Below are 20,640 nucleotides of genomic sequence, written 5' to 3'. Positions count from 1 at the left end.
ACTTCCCAAGCTTACCTATGGGGATGTTATGAGACACAGTGTCAAAAGCCTTGCTGAAATCGAGGTAGGCAATGTCCACTGCTCTCCCCTCATCTACCTAGCCAGCCATGCCATCATAGAAGGCTATCAGATTGATAAAGCATGATTTCCCCTTGCTTAATCTATGTTGACCACTCCCAATAACCTTTTCCTCTACATGCATAGAGATGACATCCAGAATGAGCTGCTCCATCACCTTTCCAGGGATGTCTTTCCTAAAAAGTACCTAGCCATCCATGACAGCATTCCAGTCATATGAGCTATCCCACCACATCTCTGCAATTGCAATGATATCATGGCCCTGTGACCACACACAGATCTCTAGTTCTTCCTGTTTATTCCCCATGCTGTGTGTGTTGTTGTACATATCTCCCTCTCTCTTTTTTGGCCCTGAAAAAAAACTGAAACATTTTCTATCCATTCAGAAGGCTGCTACCAGCTGTTGGCTTATTATTTTGTGTCTGCTCATCTACTCCATCGCTTTGAGTCTGGACTCCATGTCAGTAAAAGCATTCCCATTTCACAACAGTAACAAGAAGCCAGGTTTCTCCATCTGTTCCCTCACCCTCCTTCTCTAGTGATATAATGTCTGCCAGTCTTAGGGCACATGTAATAATGTGTCTAGATGCCAGGCAACATCATGCTTTAAAGATACATTCTTCAGAGCATATACTTCTTACCCACCTTTATAGACATAATCCTTCTCTCATCTTGACAGGTGGCCAAGTAGCTACAGTCCAAAAGAAAGCACTATGGAGATGGCTGAAGTCCACACATCGGGTGTTCCTACCAGAGCAGATGTTAAGGAAATGTGGTCCTAACTCTAAAAATAGACCTCCTATTTGATCAGCCGAGTAACTAGACATTGCTGTCCCTATGCATGGGACTCTTACTATTTAAGCAAAGCATGTTTTGTACTCAAAGGCCACTTGCACAGATATTTATTATGTTATTTATTATGTTTATTTTCAACAAACATACTTTTCTTCTACTTCTTTGATGTTTTCATCATTTTCTGGTACCACTTAGGTGGTATTAAATTAATGCCACAAATTACTTGAGAGAAAATTATATATAATTATGTCATTTATAAACAACTGCAATACAAAAAAACTTCTATATGGTTATGGTAAGTTCTACTTCAAATCGGAATCTTTTGACTGATTAAAAGTTTAAAGCATAAATTGTTTTTCCTAACAAAGACCAGAGAATTGTTTTAGCTTTCTTAATTACATTTCGCCTTTGCTGAAAAGTACCGTCTGTTTATAATTTAAAAAAAGACACTTGTTGACTGTGTTAATTTCTCAGGAAAGCTAATTTAAATTATAATTAAAGGTGTTCACTTGGCAGTATGGCAAACAGAAGCCCTTTGTTTATTCACAGGATAAGCCATGTACAGACAGCAGACTGTCTTACTCTCTTACCCTCGTTATGCCACATACGCAAGCAGATTCTTGTCGCCAGTTAAACCTGGACCATCTCTTTGGGCATTAGAATGTCCACAGAGACTATACTTTGTCCTTGTATAGCTACTTGTCTACCAGATACTGAAAGAGTTTCTAACTCCACTGTCAGTAGGTGGGCAAACAACCCCCAAGGACACCTGTCTTCTGTCTGTAACCTGTGGCTGAATCAGTGAGGTAACGGCTTGGTGTTCTGGATTCCATTCAGTCATCTTCTCACCTTTATTTTTTGTCTCTTTATTCACTGGCTGGTTTGTTATGGGCACCCTCTATGTGTCTAAATGACTCAAAGTAAGACTCAAATCCGACTAACCATTTCTTAACACTTGTGCTAGATGATTGCAGTGTGGTAAACATCACTCAGTTATTCATTATTCTGCTGTATTTCTGTTTTAAAAATACCATGTTGAGTATCCTAGTAGAGATGAAAAAGGGAAGAGTTCCTTAACTCTGGTTAATTACAGATGAAATCACCCTGTCTATGATGTCTACAGTTGTACAGAAATTTAAGCCTAGCTCTTAACCCATCAAGACCAGTAAACCTCCTGGGCTTCATCCCATCACCCCTATTAGGTGCCTGCAAGTCCCCTGGGAGCACAGAGCCAGCCCGGGGGGGGGCGCAAAATCATGCTTCCATGCCATGTAGTAGCACGACAAGCCACACGCGCCAGCTCCATAATTCCCTCCAGCCGTGAGGCAGTAAAAAGATTCTCACCTCGGTTATTCGTTACATCTAGCAGTGCAGTGTTCTCCTTGCTTCTCCTAAAAGCCAAGCAGATGAGATGAAGCCACACTGTTTCAGTGCCCTGACAGAGATGACTGTGAGGCTATGGGTACCTCTCTCCTGCATTGGCTAGTTCTGACCTTGTGGAGAATGGCAGGAGGAGGTGGATGCTGTGGGAAGCAGCCAGCAGGCAGGGTCTGACCTGACCTCCATCACTTCCTCGCTCACCAGGGCTGTCTTCTCCACCCCTTCGTGTCTGGGCATCACAGCAGGGGGACCAGCAGCTTACCCTGAACTTGTGCCCAACATACAGCACAAGGTCGTTCTTCTTGGGGGAATTTGGGGACTTTGAGGACTAATTCTGGACTTTCAAATACAGCTAGGTGCTGTGCTCACAACAGGACTCTTCAATTCACCCAGGGTCACACCAGGAGTCTGGGATGTTTTCACTCAGGGCCATCACTCTCAAGTGGCAGGACCTAGAGAGATATATGTTGTTTGATCAAAGACCAAGTCCTTAACCAGGATGGCAGCCAAGGGCAGCTCCCACTCAGCCATTCACATCATGTCAGCTTTACCCAGGTGACATTTAGAAACCCGCTAGGGGATTCTTGACAAAAATAAAACCAATTTAAAAATGCAGAGTACAGTAATTGCACGTATTTATCAAATTTATCAAGAAATTGTGTAAAGGAGGTTGACTTAAAGCACTACAAAAGTTTTAATTAAAATTTATTTCAGTAGGTAAAAGGAGTCCATCATATTTTATAATTAAATCTTGGCAAAAGGACTTTAATGGAAAATGCCAGTGCGTCAATTGCATTAATTGTGTAACGCTACTCAGCATGGCTTTCTCTGCTGTTTTACTGATGGAGTAGGAAGGAGAAGAATAAAAATACCATGCCGAAACCTCTCTGCACAAGAGTGGCTATTAGTCACTTCAAACTCTCTTTCCTGTTTAATAGAATGCATTACCTTAACTTTCAGAGGGAGGAAAATAATATTCTCAGTGGTGAAAAACAGCTGGGTAACATTAACAGCTTGAAAGTGAAGGTGGTGCTTTCATCATTTCCACTTTCCCTTCCTTCCCTCCTCCCTAAGGCTCTGAAAGAGCCTTAGCTTCATTTTCCCTGTTCTGACTTAACTGACCCCAAATTACAGCTTTCTGGCAAAACGAAGCTGGATTTTCTGAGTTTTCCTTCTATATTTTGTCAAGCACCTGATCCCTTTATATACAGGGCAGGGAAAGGGAAGAAGCAGCTCCCCTTCAATACATTTAACAATCTCTCTTTAATGCCTCGTATTTCATACACACATACAAGATTGGCATCATTTATTTCTAGGCAAAAAGCCTGGCTTCGTGCAGGGAGCTCTGTGTTGGAGTAACCTGCCGTCCATCCACCCCTGCCAGAGGTGCAGGGGAAGAAAGTGGTTGTGGTGGGGCAGGTGGCCATCCCAGTCCAGCTACAGTGGGGCCCATGGGGATGGCCAAGATCCAGGGCTCTGGGCTACCGAGGCACACTGCCCGCTGTCCTCCAGCCCAGACCCCTCTTCTTCCTTGCAGGCAGCTTTTTCATCCAGTCTCAAGAGCAGTCAAAAAAAACCCCAGCAAATCCAAGGGGATATATGCCTCTGTTTATCCCAAATCTGTTCCTATGTCTCCCCTCCTGTGCTCTGCTGGCAGGAGTAAGGACAAATAGTAGTAGGTTTCATGTGGTCCAGCCTTTCTCCCTACTGTTTTTCAGTGTTTGTTTTTGCACATAAAGAAAGTCTGATGGCTTCTGAGAAACAACGGGGAGAAAAAAGGGCTCTGCCTTTTGCAACAGCTGCCGTTTGTTGCTCTCCCCCAGGAAAGAGATGTTGTCAGGCAAAGAGGGATTTCCTTGGGGCAGTCCAATATATGAAGAACAGATTTTGCAGGATTAGCTCCAGTCGGAGCCAAAGTGCCATTACATACATATCATCTGGGAAAGGTCACAAAACTCAAACAGAAGGATTTTCAGCTTGCTTCTTTTTTGTTCTTGCATATAGCCAGGATCCAGTATTATCTGGATATTATATCCAGTATTATACTAAAGATGAACTTAGCTGTTCTGCCATACTCCTACACTTGATGCACACACTTTTGCCCTGATTATTGCTCATCCATTTGGCAACAGGGGACTCCGCTGCTCTTTATTCATGATTTAGGAAGAGCCCCGGTGGCAGTCCCACATGGTCAATAAATGAGTTACACCCAGTGCCATTTGATTATTTACAGCTATATCCAAAATGGGTTTAAATGATACATCTGTGATTCTGGGGTTGAAGGTAAAGCTTTTTATTAGGAAATTGCTCAACCCAGTGGGGCAGGAGTGGACGTTTTTCACTGCCACCAGCCTCTCTGTTGGAGTTTGCCTTTTAACTGGTGAGGAAGGTCATGACATCTCATCCCTGCACCAGGGACAGTGTGTTTACCAAATGGAGGGAGTTGTATACCCTAAGAGGCACGGACAATATACAGGATTTATTCCCCTCCTCCAATAAATCCTGCCTCCAAGGGACTACGGTTGGTTTTCTGGCCATTAGTTCTTTGCTTTTCCTCTTTCTCCCTCCCTAGGGATCACTTTTCCACCTAGTGGGATTGCCATTGTTAACTATTTTAATACAAGTTTCACAGTTCTTAGAGATGTGGATTAAAATTATTACTTGCAGGCATGGGTTTATATATATATATACATATTTTAAAGCTTCTAGTTTTCATCTTTTCTCTCTCTCCCAAGATAAATAAGATAAAAATAATTCTATTTTTTACAAATCACGTAGTGTTTAAGTTGTTGGACTTTGCAACATATTTCTGTCACTGGACTTTGAAAGACAGCTTAGGTAGAAGGTGTGTTGGGTCTACTAGTTTCTCTTCTCTTTATTACTATGTGCCTTTTATTTTTTCTCTGTGTAGAGCAGTGTGAGTACATCAGGAATACTGTACTTGAAGTTTATTATTTTTCCATTACTTCGCTTTCTTAAAAGAGAAACTTACACTATAGTGGTTCATAAAGTTGTAATATGTCAAATAGCTGATTTTTTATTTTCCTAATTCTCTATTTTTAATTAAATGTTACTTTCTGCTTTTTAGGATTTAATCTGTAATATGATGAATAATTGTCTTAATTGTAGTCTGATATTTTTTTCTGATGGCAGGTTTATTATTAGAACGCAAGAAGTTCACAGGCTACTCTAAAATCAAAATGTGAGTAGGTGGATGAATATGCAAAATTCTTGTAATTATTGTGCTTTCCAGACTGCATGGTGGGGCTTGTATTATTTATATTGTACTACAGATCTATTACATATTAACTCTGGTGACCCATCAGCTCCAGATTAAGTTTTGAGCAGGAGTGCTTGTTTCTTTGCATGTCTTTGCATTGACTAAAATGTCTTTGCATTGACTAAAATGCATGCATTTTAGTCAAAAAAACCTTTATTCTCTTTCTGCTAGTCCCGATAATGGGGATAATAAGCAGTGCTTATGTAAAGACCCCACAGGCAGTTAGGAACGCAGAACTCAACTGCTGGTAAGAAGCAATTTTTGATGAGAGCATTGCTATTGCAAGCCATGATTAGTCATTTCAAATCAGCCCAGTGATGTTTCCATAGTTCTTCCAGGATAAATATTATGTAATGGGCTATTGATTGGGTCTCTAAATGTCTGTGGGTCTGATCGGGTCTTGTTTCCACATTAGTAACATTTTCAAACACTTAAACTTCATCAGAGAGAGCAGGAAGAAAGTTTAGGGATGTGGACACATGGCTATACATTGACTGGACTCTAACTACATCTGAAGAGATGGTTTACTCCAGCGGTTACCAAGACTATGAATTGGGATCAAGAGAAGACATGATGCTTTCTCCTAATTTTCTTCAGTAGAAGGAGTAGTTAGCCAGTGCCCAAGGACATCTTTTTTATCCTTTCACATAATTAAGTGCAAATAATGGGAATAAAAGAGACTTGACTGCTCACTGGGCTTTTTAGTAGCTCAAGGGAAGCTGTTGTAGGAAAATCCTGTGCAATGGCCGCTGGCACAAGACTTGCTGTGGGGCATGCCTAGTGCAGGGGTCACACCTGGACTGCCGGAGACCTGGGGAGCTGCTGACCACGGCTGACACCAGCGGCACTTCCCATCACTCAGCAACATTTTCCCAGTTGTCCTACAGATGTCGTTAGGCTGAGGAGAGCAGGTAGTGGGGATGTCACTGGGGTATGTTCTTCACCATTTGCCTTGGGAGTGTGGGTGGAGCAGTGCTGAGGGCTGTTACTGAGAGGATGATGATGATTTGACGACCATGAGATGAAGAAGAAGCAGTCAGTCCCATGCTCCGGTCACCCTTTCTGCCTGACATAGACCTCTCACAGCAGCCATGCACGCATGATTTACCCTGCTCCTCCCCAAGCACAAGCCTCAAACAACTGCTACAAATTCTGCTCATATCAGGCAATACTTTTGTTCTTGTATTAACTTACACAGGGAAACTTTTCAACCCATCCTAAAGCAGCATTTATTTCAATGCTTGCTATATACTTAATAAATGCAATGAGGAAGGATGTGTACTTTGATTTAAAGAAAAGGAAAGCTATTGCCTTTAAATTCTATAAGATATGTCAATGCTTTCCAGACAATTTGTAAGCTCCTTTCACCCAGCACTGAAACGTGGTCATGTCTTTTCTGGGGAATGAAGCTGGAGTTTAAAGCAAATGCATCAATTTGCTACCACAAGCAAATTGCTACCACATCTCCCTTTGAAATTGCATGGAACATATAGCTCGGGATGCTGGGGTAGCAGTAAATACTGTATCTCTCATTTGACATTGGTACCGATCTTTGACACTTTTTCATATAAACCCTAAAATGAATATTTGAAGTGCAAAATATAGCCTGTGCTCTGAGAGGTTTTTTTTTTTTTTTTTTCTTCTTAGGCTGATTTATGTAAGTATTTAAGAGGTGAAGTATAAAAATTAGAGCAGATATCATAATAAGTCTTTATGAGTTGTGGATACACGGCACCTTGATTTTGCAACTAATCGAAACTATTGATGCGTGTAGCCATCTGATAGCTTAAAAGCCTCATAAAAAAACAATGAAGGAATAATTTACCACTATTTTATTTATACCTGAAACACGATTTAAGACGAATAAGTATCTGTAAATCAAAAGATGTCTAGTCATGACTTTTGTGTTTCTTCTTGTGCTTTTCCCATCTTTTAGTTGAAGGGCAGGAAGGGATTTTAGTTTCCGCTGACGGTGCATTTCTTTGTCTTTTCAGGACAGGCAAATGCAAAAAAAAATAATACCCAGGACAAGACACTGGATGTAATAGCCACAATCCAGAGAAATGTCTCCACTCAGAAAGGGTGCTTAACTCTATTTTAATGTTATCTTCAGCTTCAATGAGAAAGAAAAAGGTGTGTGCTTCCAGAATAAGAAATCAACTTTGAACAATTTGCATCCTTAATCCTTCTCCCCAGGAGGGGCAGGAGGTCTGGTTTCCTTGATAAATGAGAATGATGAATATGCAGATCAAGTACAGCAGTCTTTTTAAAAGATTGTCCTTTTAGGAGAGTTAGTAAAATAGAAAATATTTAAATAGGGAAAATCTTGGTGTATATCACAGACAGAAATACCTGAAGCAAAATGAAATCAGTCACTGTAAGGACAGGACAGTAAAACTGGAGTAAGAATTTTTTCAGGAAAAAAAAAAGTTTGAAAAAGTAATAAATGTTTTATTGCCTTAAATTCTAAAAAGAGTTTAATCAATAATGGGAAAGGTACCAAAAATTTCTGTAACTCAGTATTGATTTTTATGTTATATTTATCCTTTAAAAGGCACTAGCAGGTCATTACTGAATTAGATAGAACTCTGAAAAGTTAAGGACTTTTAGCACCCTCAAAAGCCACATATTTGTTACTCAAGGTCACAGAGACTGTTTATTTTTGGAAAACCATTAGTTCCACATAGTATGAGAGGAAGAACTGTCCCAGCTGTGAGACAACAAACCTTAAGTTTCTGTTACTGTCTGTGGGGGCTCATGCGTAGTCCTTTATGTTTGAAAAGAAAGGTTTGGATTTTTTTTTTCAACCCCAATATGATCATTTATTAAGCTCTATTATTTCAACTTTTCAGTTGATCATTACCCAACACTGCACCATTAGATGGTTTATGACTCTTATTACTACAATTTTATGCTAAACCTGTGACATTTACATGTTGGACTCCTGTATAAATAATTCTGGACTAAGTAGAAAACAAAAAACTGTGAAAGAAAACATGCTTATCAAATACCTGCCTGATATCTAAAAATTTCCCCCTGCCTGGAGGAAAATTCATAACCTCTACATTTGTGTGTGTGCTTTTAGGGCTTGGACCATTCACTGGTTAGTTTCCCATACAGACACCCCCAGCCCAAGGACAACGTGCAGCCCTGTTGTAACTGTAGTTGTGTGGTTAATCCTTGTGAGACTGATGGTTCTGCGCTAGGTATTGAATCTTGCTGGTTTACTTCTCCAGAAGACAATGTTCTTGGATGCGGGTATCATATTCTTGAATGAAAACATACTAAAAGGTCTTGAAACTACAGCGTGGAAGGTATGTTCTTTTGCAGCTATGTCATGCCCCCAGTTTAGGTACTCTGAAGTTTTACAGCTCTGACCCTGTTGCCCTGGGCCCTGTTCTGTCCAGCACAGAAAGTCACCGCTGAAGCACAGTTGGGATCTTCGACGATCTGAGTTACCATCTGGACCTGCCCCTTGTTCCCCTGCAGAGGGGCAATGTGGTGAGCAGAGGGAGGTGGACCACTGGGGTCCTTGCTTAGCTGGACACCAAAGTAGCTAAATGAAGTGGAGTTAAAATTCATGTTTGAAATTTGCTTGGGTTTTTTTTTTTTTTTTCCTCTTTTTAAAAACAACTATTTTGGGTAGCCTTATTAATGCATTTACTTGAGTTTCTTTATTGTTTCAAGGTACAGAAATATTTAACATCATGAATTTAGGAGTTCTGGACAACACAGGCAGTACTGTAATATAATGACAAACCTTTAGCTAGGAAATGTGTGGTAGATGATAAGGCTAGCCTCTGGAAGGACAAGAGTCTAAGTAACTTTATTCCTAGTGGTCCTGGCAATTCAGATATATCTTCATTTCTGGTGATGTTAAAGTTGGGACATACTGTCTTTACTTCATCCATTGATTTGTCTAAGCCAAAACAGTTTACCACTGTGCAATGTTTATTTGACATCTTATCTATATTAGGTTGCCAGCCAGCCCTCTGTTTAATTACACTTTAAATGTAAATACATGCTTCTTTATTCAGAAAAAAAAAAAATAAATCCCCTTTTCTCTTTCAATAGCTCATGTTCACTTCAGTGCCAGTTTTTCATTTCCCTGTCTGCTTCATGACTCACTTTTTCTTATAGTTATGCTCTTTGATTTATTTTTTTTTCTACTGCTTCATGGAGAGGAAGGTATGTTCTGTGAATATTAAACATAGAGTAGGACATAAAGAACAAAGAAATCCCCAAATTAAGCCTTCTGTCTAGTTCTGTACTACCACTTCATTTCAGTTTTTCCTTTAATAGCCTACCAACATCATGATAAACTGCTCCAGATAACCCTTTTTCCTCAGTAGGGGTTAAATGCTTGTATTGGGGGGAAAAAAAATAATTGCTTAGGGAATTTTAAATGTAAGCCTTGACATTTCATATTAAATTTACTAGAAATGCTGACTTCATGAATGAGATGAAGAGCAATGCGCTAGAAGGGCTGTGCAGCACTGCAGCACTAGCACTACTGGGCTGTACCTGACAAGGTACCAGGAAATAGCTCCACCTGGATCCTGCAAATAAAGCAAGACTAAATTAGCTAAATTAATTCTGTGCTATTTTGGGGAGTTGTGATGATTAGAGCAAAAAAAATATAAACCTGCCACCAGTGGTTTACTCCATATCGGTTCTTCTTTTTACCAGGTAAAAGATAATCTGGATGTTAAAAATAGCATGGTACCTATAATTTATTCAATTGTTTTTATTTTAGGTTTTGGTGGCCCAGTTAATAGTAATGAAATATGGTATAGAGGCTTTACTTGAGGAAAAATAACTTCAAACTTCCCTTGATAGGGAGTTATGAAAAGGACTTTGTGCTGAGTTTCTGCTTTAACAATTCTATAAACTGCAGTAAAAGAAAGAGAGTTACAGTGAATCTGAAACTCAACCACAGCATCTTTTATACTCTTCCAGTGACTAATACCTCTATTTTACATAGGATCTGCTGTGGAGTTTTTTCTACTTTCTCTTTGAGGAAAAAAAATGCACTTGCTTCTGCTCTTTTAATCAGAGAATTGTTTGTGGTATGTTATATGATTGACAGTTTTTTCCAGATGAAATGTGGAAAATTTAATTTGTACAGTTTAATTTCTTACCAGTTTTGAAGGATGTGATTATTTCTGCTGATCTTTTCCAGAGGTGATAGGCCTTCAGGTAGGGATCTTTAAACAGTAATTATTTCTTATAGGAAGAAAGGGAAAATAGAAGGACTGCTAGGTATTCGCTATTTACTTCAATGATATTCAGCCTTGTTCTACATGCCTTGTCGTTATGTTAACAAGATAAAGTAACCACTGTATTTTGGCACCAGATTTTGCTACTCATTCTCTGTTGCCCCTGGACTTGTGTCTAGAGTACCTTTCTCAATGTATACAGTCCAAACTGTCAAAAAGAGTAACAAATAGATTGAAAAGGATGCATTGAAATCTGTGGAAGATATGAACAGAACAATCCTTTTCTTACTGAAAGGAGAACTGAGCACACGAACACCAAAGAAATTTTTCCCATTAATACTCTTCACTGAGTTTCCGTTATTGCAAAGGTGTTTTAGTACTGGAAATAAGAAATTGCTGATTCATTCCATATTTTCCTATAAAATAACATTGGCTTCTATAAATAAATAAAACAGTATGTTCCAGCCTAAGACCTTTTTACTCTACACTGTAGTCTCTTTAAGTGCTGTAATTCAGATGATTCAAGAATGCACACTGAACATTGAATGCTGGACACCACGGTCATAGCGTTCCCATGAATATTCCTGTAAATCATGCTAAGAATTGTCGTAAAACCAAATCAGTACTAGGTAGCTCTCAGTAAATGTTTTACTTGTGCTATGTGAATCTACACTGTTTTAAGCAGAGTTACATCAATATGATAAATACAGACGTCTTCAGATGACTTCTAAAAACAGTGAGAAAAGAGCAGGGAAAAAAGAAGGATGTCTAAACCAATTTGGTTGCCCTGTTAAGGGCTGCTGCCCAGCACCACTTTTGTTAGTGGACCATCATGTACCAGCCCAGCTCTGCGGGGTGCTGAGCTTCCCAGCTGCCACCGCAATCGCTGGGAAGATGAAAGATCTTTGCACCTTATAGGATCAAACCCATAGTTAAAAACGAATAGCAGTATTTTCCCTGAGGTCTATGGTTGAACGCTTGTGCTCTGGGAACTATAAAAATTTCATTTAAAATGTAGCCAGGTGTTGGGGTTTCCCCATAATAATTCAGAGGCAGCTTCTCGAACGTACCAGACAACTCAAGTTCCGTTCCTTACTGCTTGGCTGGATTTTGATAAAAGTTTTGGAGGAAGGGAGTTCTTCTTTCCTTTGTAGCTGGGTTTTGAAACATCGTCCAAATCAATTTTGTGCAAGAGGGTTTTTTTTCAGCGTGAAAAATGCCATTGCAAGCTTGATACTTAAGTCATGGTTTTTTGGGGAGCATAAACTCATGCACCAAACTGTAATAAAGTAATAGTTCAGTTGAGCCTACTTTACACAGGCTCAGTCCAAGCAATTTCAGCTATTTTTTGCTGAGGTGCTGCATATCCAATGCAGGGGATAACTCAGTTCTAATGGACTGATGGCAAACATCCTTTACATTGCTTTTTTGCATTTTTTAAGACTGTCAACTTACCTAATTACACTTCATTAAAACTGCTAAAGACCAGCTAACACATATTGTGTCTGTCTGCAGGGAGGGTTTTATTTTCTTTTACTTTGGTACAATAAAAATACTGTTTTGTTTGTTTCTAATTTTGGGTGAGTGTACAGCTCCTACAAGCTATCAGCAAACTGGATTATCAGTTACATTTGAGTATACACACACACGCACACACCCATCTACCACACCAACCAGCCTGCTTTTCAGGGCAGGTAAACAGCAGGTAAAACAATCAGTATTTTCCTATCAGATGAAAATAAAACCAAAATAGATATGAGTACCCATCTTGTGGTTCATATCATGAATACTCCCTTTGTAGGTAGTCTTTCTTGGTTAAATTCGGTGACTTAACCACAGTTGAACGTACAACAAACCAACTGCAAAACTCTGTAAATTGGACAGTAAGAAATAATAACAAAACTTACGCGTGAGAACTCTGTGCGTCACAGCAATACAGCCTGAGATTAATTCATAATGTTGCTTTCAAAATCCATCATGGTGATAAAACAGACGGATGCATAGCAGGTTGTATCTGCTCCCCTGTCCACAGAACTTATGCCCTTGGCTGCTTCTCTTCCTGGAAGACATGGGCCACTGTTTCAGGGCTCAATTAATACCTTTGCTCTTTGTAGGGAATGGCTGAAATATTTGAAAAGGGCTTTGGGCTTAAACTGTTAGAAATTCTGTACCACTGCAATGTGGGAATAAATGTAACCTGATGATTAAGAAGTATATTTTAAAGGAATGTTTGGGGTTTTACCAATACGTTATCCCATCAAAGCTGAGGGGTAAAACTAAGTCAATTAGGTTTAGGGCTATCAGTGCAACTTTCAATATCGTTCAGAATTAGTGCAGCACATCAGGCCACCTTACCTTTTTTAAACAATGAATCAGGGATGGATCTTCTGGAAAGCACTACTGAGGAGATGGATCTGGGAGTCCTGGTGGATAGCAGACTTTCCATGAGCCAGAAATGTGCCTTTGTTGCCAAGAGGGCCAATGGGATCCTGGGCTGCATAGGGAAGAGTGTGGCCAGTAGGTCGAGGGAGGTCATTCTTCCCCTCTACTCCGCACTGGTGAGGCCACAACTGGAATACTGCATCCAGTTCCGGGCTCCCCAGTTCAAGAGAGACAGGGAACTACTGGTGAGAGTCCAACGTGGGGCAAGTAAGATGATTAAGGGATTGGAGCATCTCTCCTATGAGGAAAGGCTCAAAGAGCTGGGGGTCTTTAGCCTGGAGAAGAGAAGGCTGAGGGGAGACCTTATCTATGTTTACAAGTACCTAAAGGGTGGGTTGAAGGATGATGGAGCCGGACTCTTTTCAGTGGTTTCCAGTGAGAGGACGAGGGGCAATGGGCACAAGTTGGAACATAGGAAGTTCCACTCAAATATGAGGAGAAACTTCTTTACGGTAAGGGTGACAGAGCCCTGGAACAGGCTGCCCAGGGAGGTCATGGAATCCCCTTCTCTGGAGATTTTCAAGACCTGCCTTGATACACTCCTGAGTAATGTGCTCTGGGCAATCCTGCTTTAGCAGGGGAGTTGGACTAGATGATCTCTAGAAGGTCCCTTCCAATTCTGACAATTCCGTGATTCTATGAATCAAAAAAGAAGGAAAAAACCCATGTAAACATGAACAAATATGTTTGTAAACGTAGATCCTGTGGAGCCTGGAAGATACTCATTGCATCTTTGTCAATATTTTATATGAGAATATATCTGAAATACATGTTACCTCTAGGTAGAACGTTTGTGTTGGTGCATGCCTGAGAAACATAACCCCTGAACTAATCAACTGTGTGCCCAGTCAAGTAGATTGAAAAAAGAAAACAGTAAGGTCAAGGTGATGCAAGAGAGAGAGAAAAAAAAATAAAACTGTTTAATAAATTGAAAGGACCAGGTTACTTATGTTTTATCTGACCCTTTTTCACTGGGCAGAGATGTGAATGAAGGCGCTGTGACATAAGGGACAATCACTAGTAACAAAACCTGCTGTGGCTATAGGGAAAAGCCCAGCTTTAGCTAGATTTTTGTACACTTCGTAATATGCAAATTTTTCAATGTAACTACTGAGAGAAAGATACGACAATGTTCAGTAATTTTGAAGTTTGCCAATATGACAAGAAAACAACTGAGTATAATTGGAAAAAATTAGAAAGCTAAAAACAGTGTGAGGTTCAGACTGATAAACCTTGGTTAGGCCTTCCAAATAAGTGGGTAAGAAAATCTTTTTGTAGCCGTGGTCTAATACAACTGTTGTGCTTGATCAATAGTGCATCTCTCTCATGTTTTCAGGCTGAGAGGAAGATGCTCGTATTTCAAACTTCCTCACTCTTTTCTTTTTGAGACATGTGGGTTTAGCTGTGAAGGATAACCACAGCCAATAAAAAGTTAATCGCGATGTCTTGAATACAGTATTTCATGTAAATCACTACATAAAGAAAACACATTTTTCTTTTGTTGTTCCTCACTATCATTTGACTCTTCTCACACCCGAATACTGAATGTTGTAAATAAAAACAGCAACTGGCTGCAGTTTCTCCCACATTCTGTCACTAAAATCTTAATCTGCCAAAACATGCTTAACTAAACAGATGCACGTAAAGGATCCTCTCCACTTCAGCAGGACCCACAGGGGCACTTGTAGAACTGAGCTCCAAAATACTCCTTTCTGGCCAGGCAGGGGAAAAAAGGCAAGAGTCAGCCATACGGCACTACACAGGCACTATCAGGTGTCTTTAATGATAATAAGTTGCACTTGGGTCAGCACGGTTTCAAAATAGGTAGTTCAGATTGATTCTGGGGCAACCAGAGACAGAGAAGCAGAGGCTCTGAAAGGTGACCAAGATCATGAGAGGAACCAGTGTCCGAGGTGGTGCTGGTATTTCTGAATCCCAATGGAACAGCACAGGTGGTAATCTCTCCCCATAAGAAATTGGCATGACATTGGCAAGAAGAGGAACTTCTTTACTTTGAGGGTGGCAGAGCACTGGAACAGGGTGCCCAGGGAGGTGGTGAAGTCTCTGTCTCTGGAGACATTCAAAACCTGCTTGGACACGCTCCTGTGCAACCTGCTCTAGGTGGACCTGCTTTGGCAGGGGAGTTGGACTAGATGATCTCCAGAGGTCCCTTCCAACCCCATATCATTCTGTGATTCTGTGACGTGCTTAATAAACCTACCTAGATTACACACATTACACAGCAGGTCTTCAGCATCAGACCAGTGACCCGCAGGAGGCCAGCAAGGCCTTAGCCTGCAACTGGCAATAGCAGGTAAAAAAATGAAGCAGCTAAAGAACAGCACGACTTGATAAAGATCTGCATATCTGCAGAAGTTAGAAACACACAGACAAGACAAAATTTCTCCTCTGGGAGACGGTAAGTTACTCTTCTGGATAAGGAACCGGTCTCATTTGTTACGGCAGAGAATGTTTTTTCAAAGCGGTTTCTCTCATAGAACAAATTTGATGTCAGTAGAATTGTGAGCTGGAAAAAGAGCAAAGTGGTTATCTTTCACTTCCAGTTTTAAGGAACAGCTTTGAAAACTACTGGGAAACATTTATACACTCTGCATTTATTGCTGTAATAAACATGCTTTCATTTTTTAAAGCCAGGCATCACCTTGTGGGAATTTCATGCACTTGGTGATTTTTATAGCTCATGAAAACATCTGTATTTCCCTCCTTGGTGGATAGATCATTCATGTCACAACCAGAATACGCCTAAACAGCTTAGCCACATTTAGCATAACATCCTGCTATTACTCTGTTGTCATTGGTATGATTACGTCTCTCTCCTAGGTTTATGTGCTGTGTTCTCCTGGATGACTGCACCTTCTGACGTGTTTTTTTCACAGCTACATACCGCCAGCGGTGTGGAGTGGCCAGGCCCTGTAGCCTGATGGGGACAAAGCTCTGCTGCTCCAAACCCCCTTATTTTTTTTTTTTTCTGACCAGCAGCAGGGCTGTACGTGTGTTCCCCATTAGCACACGTACACACACTGGTGCAACGCACAAGCCTGGATACGTATGGCTGGGCACACAGACCCGGAGACACACTCAGCATGTACATGAACTCCGCACCCCCCTCCAGCGGATTGGAACGGAGGTCTCTCAGTGGGAATACACGTCCAATGTGGATCCCCCCAGAAGCTGGGCTCAGACACAGGGTCTCTCCAGAGTCTGTCCTAGCCCCTCGCCCTTCCCAGCTGCTGGCACCTGGCTCACAAGAGAAGTTGTGTGCCCTTGCATTTCCCTCCAAAGGCTTCTCAGTCTCCTTGCCCGACACAGGGCACCCCCATCTACAGGAACTGAAGGTGTAGAGCTCGGATCCTAATAGTCTGATTTTCCACAACCCCAGTAGCGCGGGCACCCTCTCAATACAGTAAGACAATCCCATTTGATTCCCAGTGAGGGAGAGTATATTTGAAGAGGGGACCAGGACACAGCAGTGCTCCAAGATTAGAGACCTGGGTGAACCACAGGGAGTTTCAGCATTGCCATGGATCCAGGTAGATCAAAAAGACAAGAAGGAAAAATGGCTATCGCTTCTCGGTTCTAGATACCAAGAACACATAGCTGGGATTTGAAATAGTCAACCTCTCATGAGAATAGAATTCCTACTAAGGATTTATTAGAAAAAGTAGACAGAGTAAAGAATCAAAGAGGTTAGGGCTTTGCACCTCTGTTCCCACTGGAGAGGGGAAAAAAAAAATAAAAAAATCCAAATTTAGGGATTAACCAGCAATCTAGGAAAGAGCCAGTCAAAAAAAGCACATTGGTACAGTTAACCCACCTCTGCTTTTCTAAAAGTTTAAACTCGGAGGGGGGAATCACTTGAAATTCTACATGAATAGCAGCTCTTGCACTGAGATACAAATTGTATCAGCCACTATTCCAGATGAAATAACATCTCAGAATAACGTTTCAATAATGAAGAATATTTTTCCTGACAGATCCTGCAAGCACACAGCTGTTCAACACTCACAGAGTAGTCTTTAAAAGCTGATAGTTAATCTATTTGAATTTTTTCACTTCTAAGAGCCTGCTTCATTTACAGAAGCGTTGCTGGAGAGAAGGCGATGCTCACAAGGTAACCATTTGCACCAAGAACTGTTACAGACCTGAAAGCTGGAAATTTGGAAAAATTTTGCTATCCATCAGATAATCTCATTAAGGAACCATCCAATACTTGGGGATCCTCCTTGGCCAAAGCAGGGTATATTTCATCTTGGACTAGAACTGGAAGGCAACCAACTAGGAAAACATGATAGATCATTGAGGGCACATAGTATTGCTGCAGTTGAAAATAAAAAGGACCTTGAAATCAACCTCTTAATCTCATTGGTGTTTCTCCGTTTTAATACTGTAATTAATACATGGACTACTAGATGAGGACATTTTTGCATGCAAAACATTTAGCTTTTATTTAATCAATCATGTGGTAAGTGTAAGGCCAACATACATATTTAAAAAACAAACTTATTTCAAGTATTTCACTTCAGTTGGACAAAACAACCTATGCAAATCTCATCTGGCAGTTGCTGTTTTACCAGAGAAAACAACTCTCACTAGCAGCATTGGCTTGAGTTCCTTCAAAGGGCTACAGGATCAGCAGGTCAGTTAGCTTGCTTCTCAGTTTCATTAACGAGTTGTAGTAAAGCCTGAAGTAAGCTTCAAAATTACATGCATTTTTAAGATCTGCTTTATAGATTATAATAAAGTATTTATCTAGTTCTTTCTGTGTGGTACAGCACCGACTTGAGGTATCAGTGTTGTGAAGAAGAGTCGCACGCAGCTCGTTCCCTACTCACCGAAGCTTTGAAACTTTCAGTTTGAAAAGACAATGACCAGCGACAGATTCATGGTCATATATCATTTTTAGTCAAAAAAAAAAAAAAAAAAAAGAAAAAAGAGAAAACAACATCTCGTTTGGCTTATGAACAATCGTTTGAGACAAATGGGGGTGGTGGTGGTAAGTTACAATCAGTTACCTGGACTGGCAACCAAGCCAATCCACTAGGCTTCAGTATCTGCTGTGATGAAAGATGACCAAGGCTTTTCACCACCACATCCATTCATCATGGAGAAAGCAACGCAAGCACCGAAATCTAATTATGGGAAAGGATTCACAAATGATCATAAAGACACAAGTCATTCCCTGCAAAGTTTTCTTGGACCCTGCTTACTCTAAACGCATCTACCTGTCTGGAAAGTGTATTGGACTGTTATTCTCCCTCTCCTTGTGGGACGGATCTTGAGGGTACCACTGCACGCGGATCTGGACCCTGGGCAGAGTCACACTGGGCTCTCTCCAGCGCACAGGGCACTCTGCAAAGGAACCCGTTTACATTGCCAAGAATAGCTTTGCCAACTCATTTGAACTAATTGAAGACACTCAAAATTAGATAAGAAAAAGTGCAGGTGAAATATAATGCCCAGTGCCAGGAATTTGCAAGGCTGGTTCGGGACACTTGAGAACGAACCTGCAGAGAGCCCTTGAGAGTTTGTGTTGAACGTTCATTGAGCCGTGACTTATGCCTTTGATTTAGGGCAGGGACGCCCCAGCTTCGGCTGCCCCAGATCCACCACTCCTGGTCTTTGTGACCAATGCCACAATTCGGCACCAACTGCTATACAACAGCTGTATCACTCCAAGCCTACGCCAACCTCCCTCAACTAGCAAAATTTTTCCTAAAATATTCCGTGTTTTTCCTAAAAAGAAAAACCACCACTCACTCCCACGTGCCTAAACTTTTTTCCTAAAACACTTAAAAAAAAAAAAAAAGAAACAAGTTTTTACTCAAAAATCAAGTAGTACTTGTGCTGCATGTGTTTCATTTGGAGGCTTTTAGATGTTGTTTCTAAAGCAGCAGAACTGTATTTACTCATTATTTTAAGGCAACTTTGTTAACTTCAAGAACGTCACTTCGTGGTTTGGGAATAAAGCATAATTCATCAAAATCTTCCAAAATGGAACTTGTAAAATCAGCAAATACATGCAAGGTTGTAAGTCTTGCCTTACTGGAAAGAAATTGTCTACAGAGTGGAGTTTTTATTTTAATAATCAACAAAATACGTTTTATGAATGCATTTATTTTTAAATAAAAATATTACTGTCTAGATTCTAGAGAGACAGAGTATTTTGTAAAATAGAGTGTCACTTCTGTAAGAGGCTTTTACAGCTCTGGCCTGGTTTTTACTGTCAAACCCGAATGTGTCACAAGCACAGACCCTCAGAGTATTAACACAACCCCTCTGTAACAACTTTACATGGTTTCCGCAAAGCGTCAGGCAACCCATTTAATATATAATGATTTGAGTCAGCTCAAATAAGCTAAGTCATCTCCTTCCAAAAAGTGTATTTACAACCAGAGAGGGTGCAATTAAAGAAAATGCAGTACTTACCCAGCACGATGGATCATCTTGGCTGATTAAAAGCAGCAGCACTTAATTCCTGGGACACTTACCAGATCACAAGACAAAGCACCTCTCCAAGCGCCACAGGTTTCAGACGTGGTGCAATACTGTCAAAACCAAGCAATTCTTATGATTAAATCAACTAGGCTTATGCAATTATTTCAAGCAGATTCTCCTCCTCATGACTTCGGAGAAACAACAAAAAAAATAGTGGCCACTGGCAACTGTTAGATCTAGTGTCTTTTGGCTTTGTGTGTTCTCCATTAGCATAATGTATTTTACAGGTACATTAACAGTTTTTAAAGCTTTGAAACTTTTTTAAAAAATTAAAAATTTCAATTACAATGATTTCTAAAGTGAATCGACTGCTTAAAATAAGCATCTACCCTGACATTTCTATAAATTCCATTTAGCAGAAGGAACGCAAACCTAAATTCTTTCATACGTTTGCTGACAAAATCTCAAAACCAAAGTTGCAGTAGGTTTGTTACACCAGAATGTATTTAATGACTGAAGCTGTATGTGAGCAAAATACAGCTGCAGTGCAGCTCCAGAGCTTTCAAGTTTTAGATTACGGTGAGCTGATACAAGCAAGATAGTTGAGCAAACATACTAATAAATTGCCTCCGTACCGATTTATGCATTTCAAATTCTCCACCCTCTCCCAGAGCAGTGTCTTTTGGTAAGAGGCTATAGAGAAGATGGACTTTTGTAATCCAGATACTCAATATGATTGAGGATAAGCAGGAATGCCTGCGATCACCAGCTAGAGTAGGTGGAGCCACTCCTTTAGTAACAACTTTCCATTCAAAAATAAAAGGATGAGCTGACCCTCATACTCTGAATATCCAATGTCCCGTTTCTCCACCAGCTGCACATAATATCCATCATCTAAATGGGACTCCTGCTCATACAAGCTGTCCACATGCACAGGAACAGCATTTGGAACCCAGTTCAATATTCAGCAATTGCCAAATGAGAATCATA

This window comes from Numenius arquata, chromosome 1 (genome assembly GCF_964106895.1).
Source record: "Numenius arquata chromosome 1, bNumArq3.hap1.1, whole genome shotgun sequence".
NCBI lineage: Eukaryota > Metazoa > Chordata > Aves > Charadriiformes > Scolopacidae > Numenius > Numenius arquata.
Note: the sequence above shows the minus strand (reverse complement) of the source record.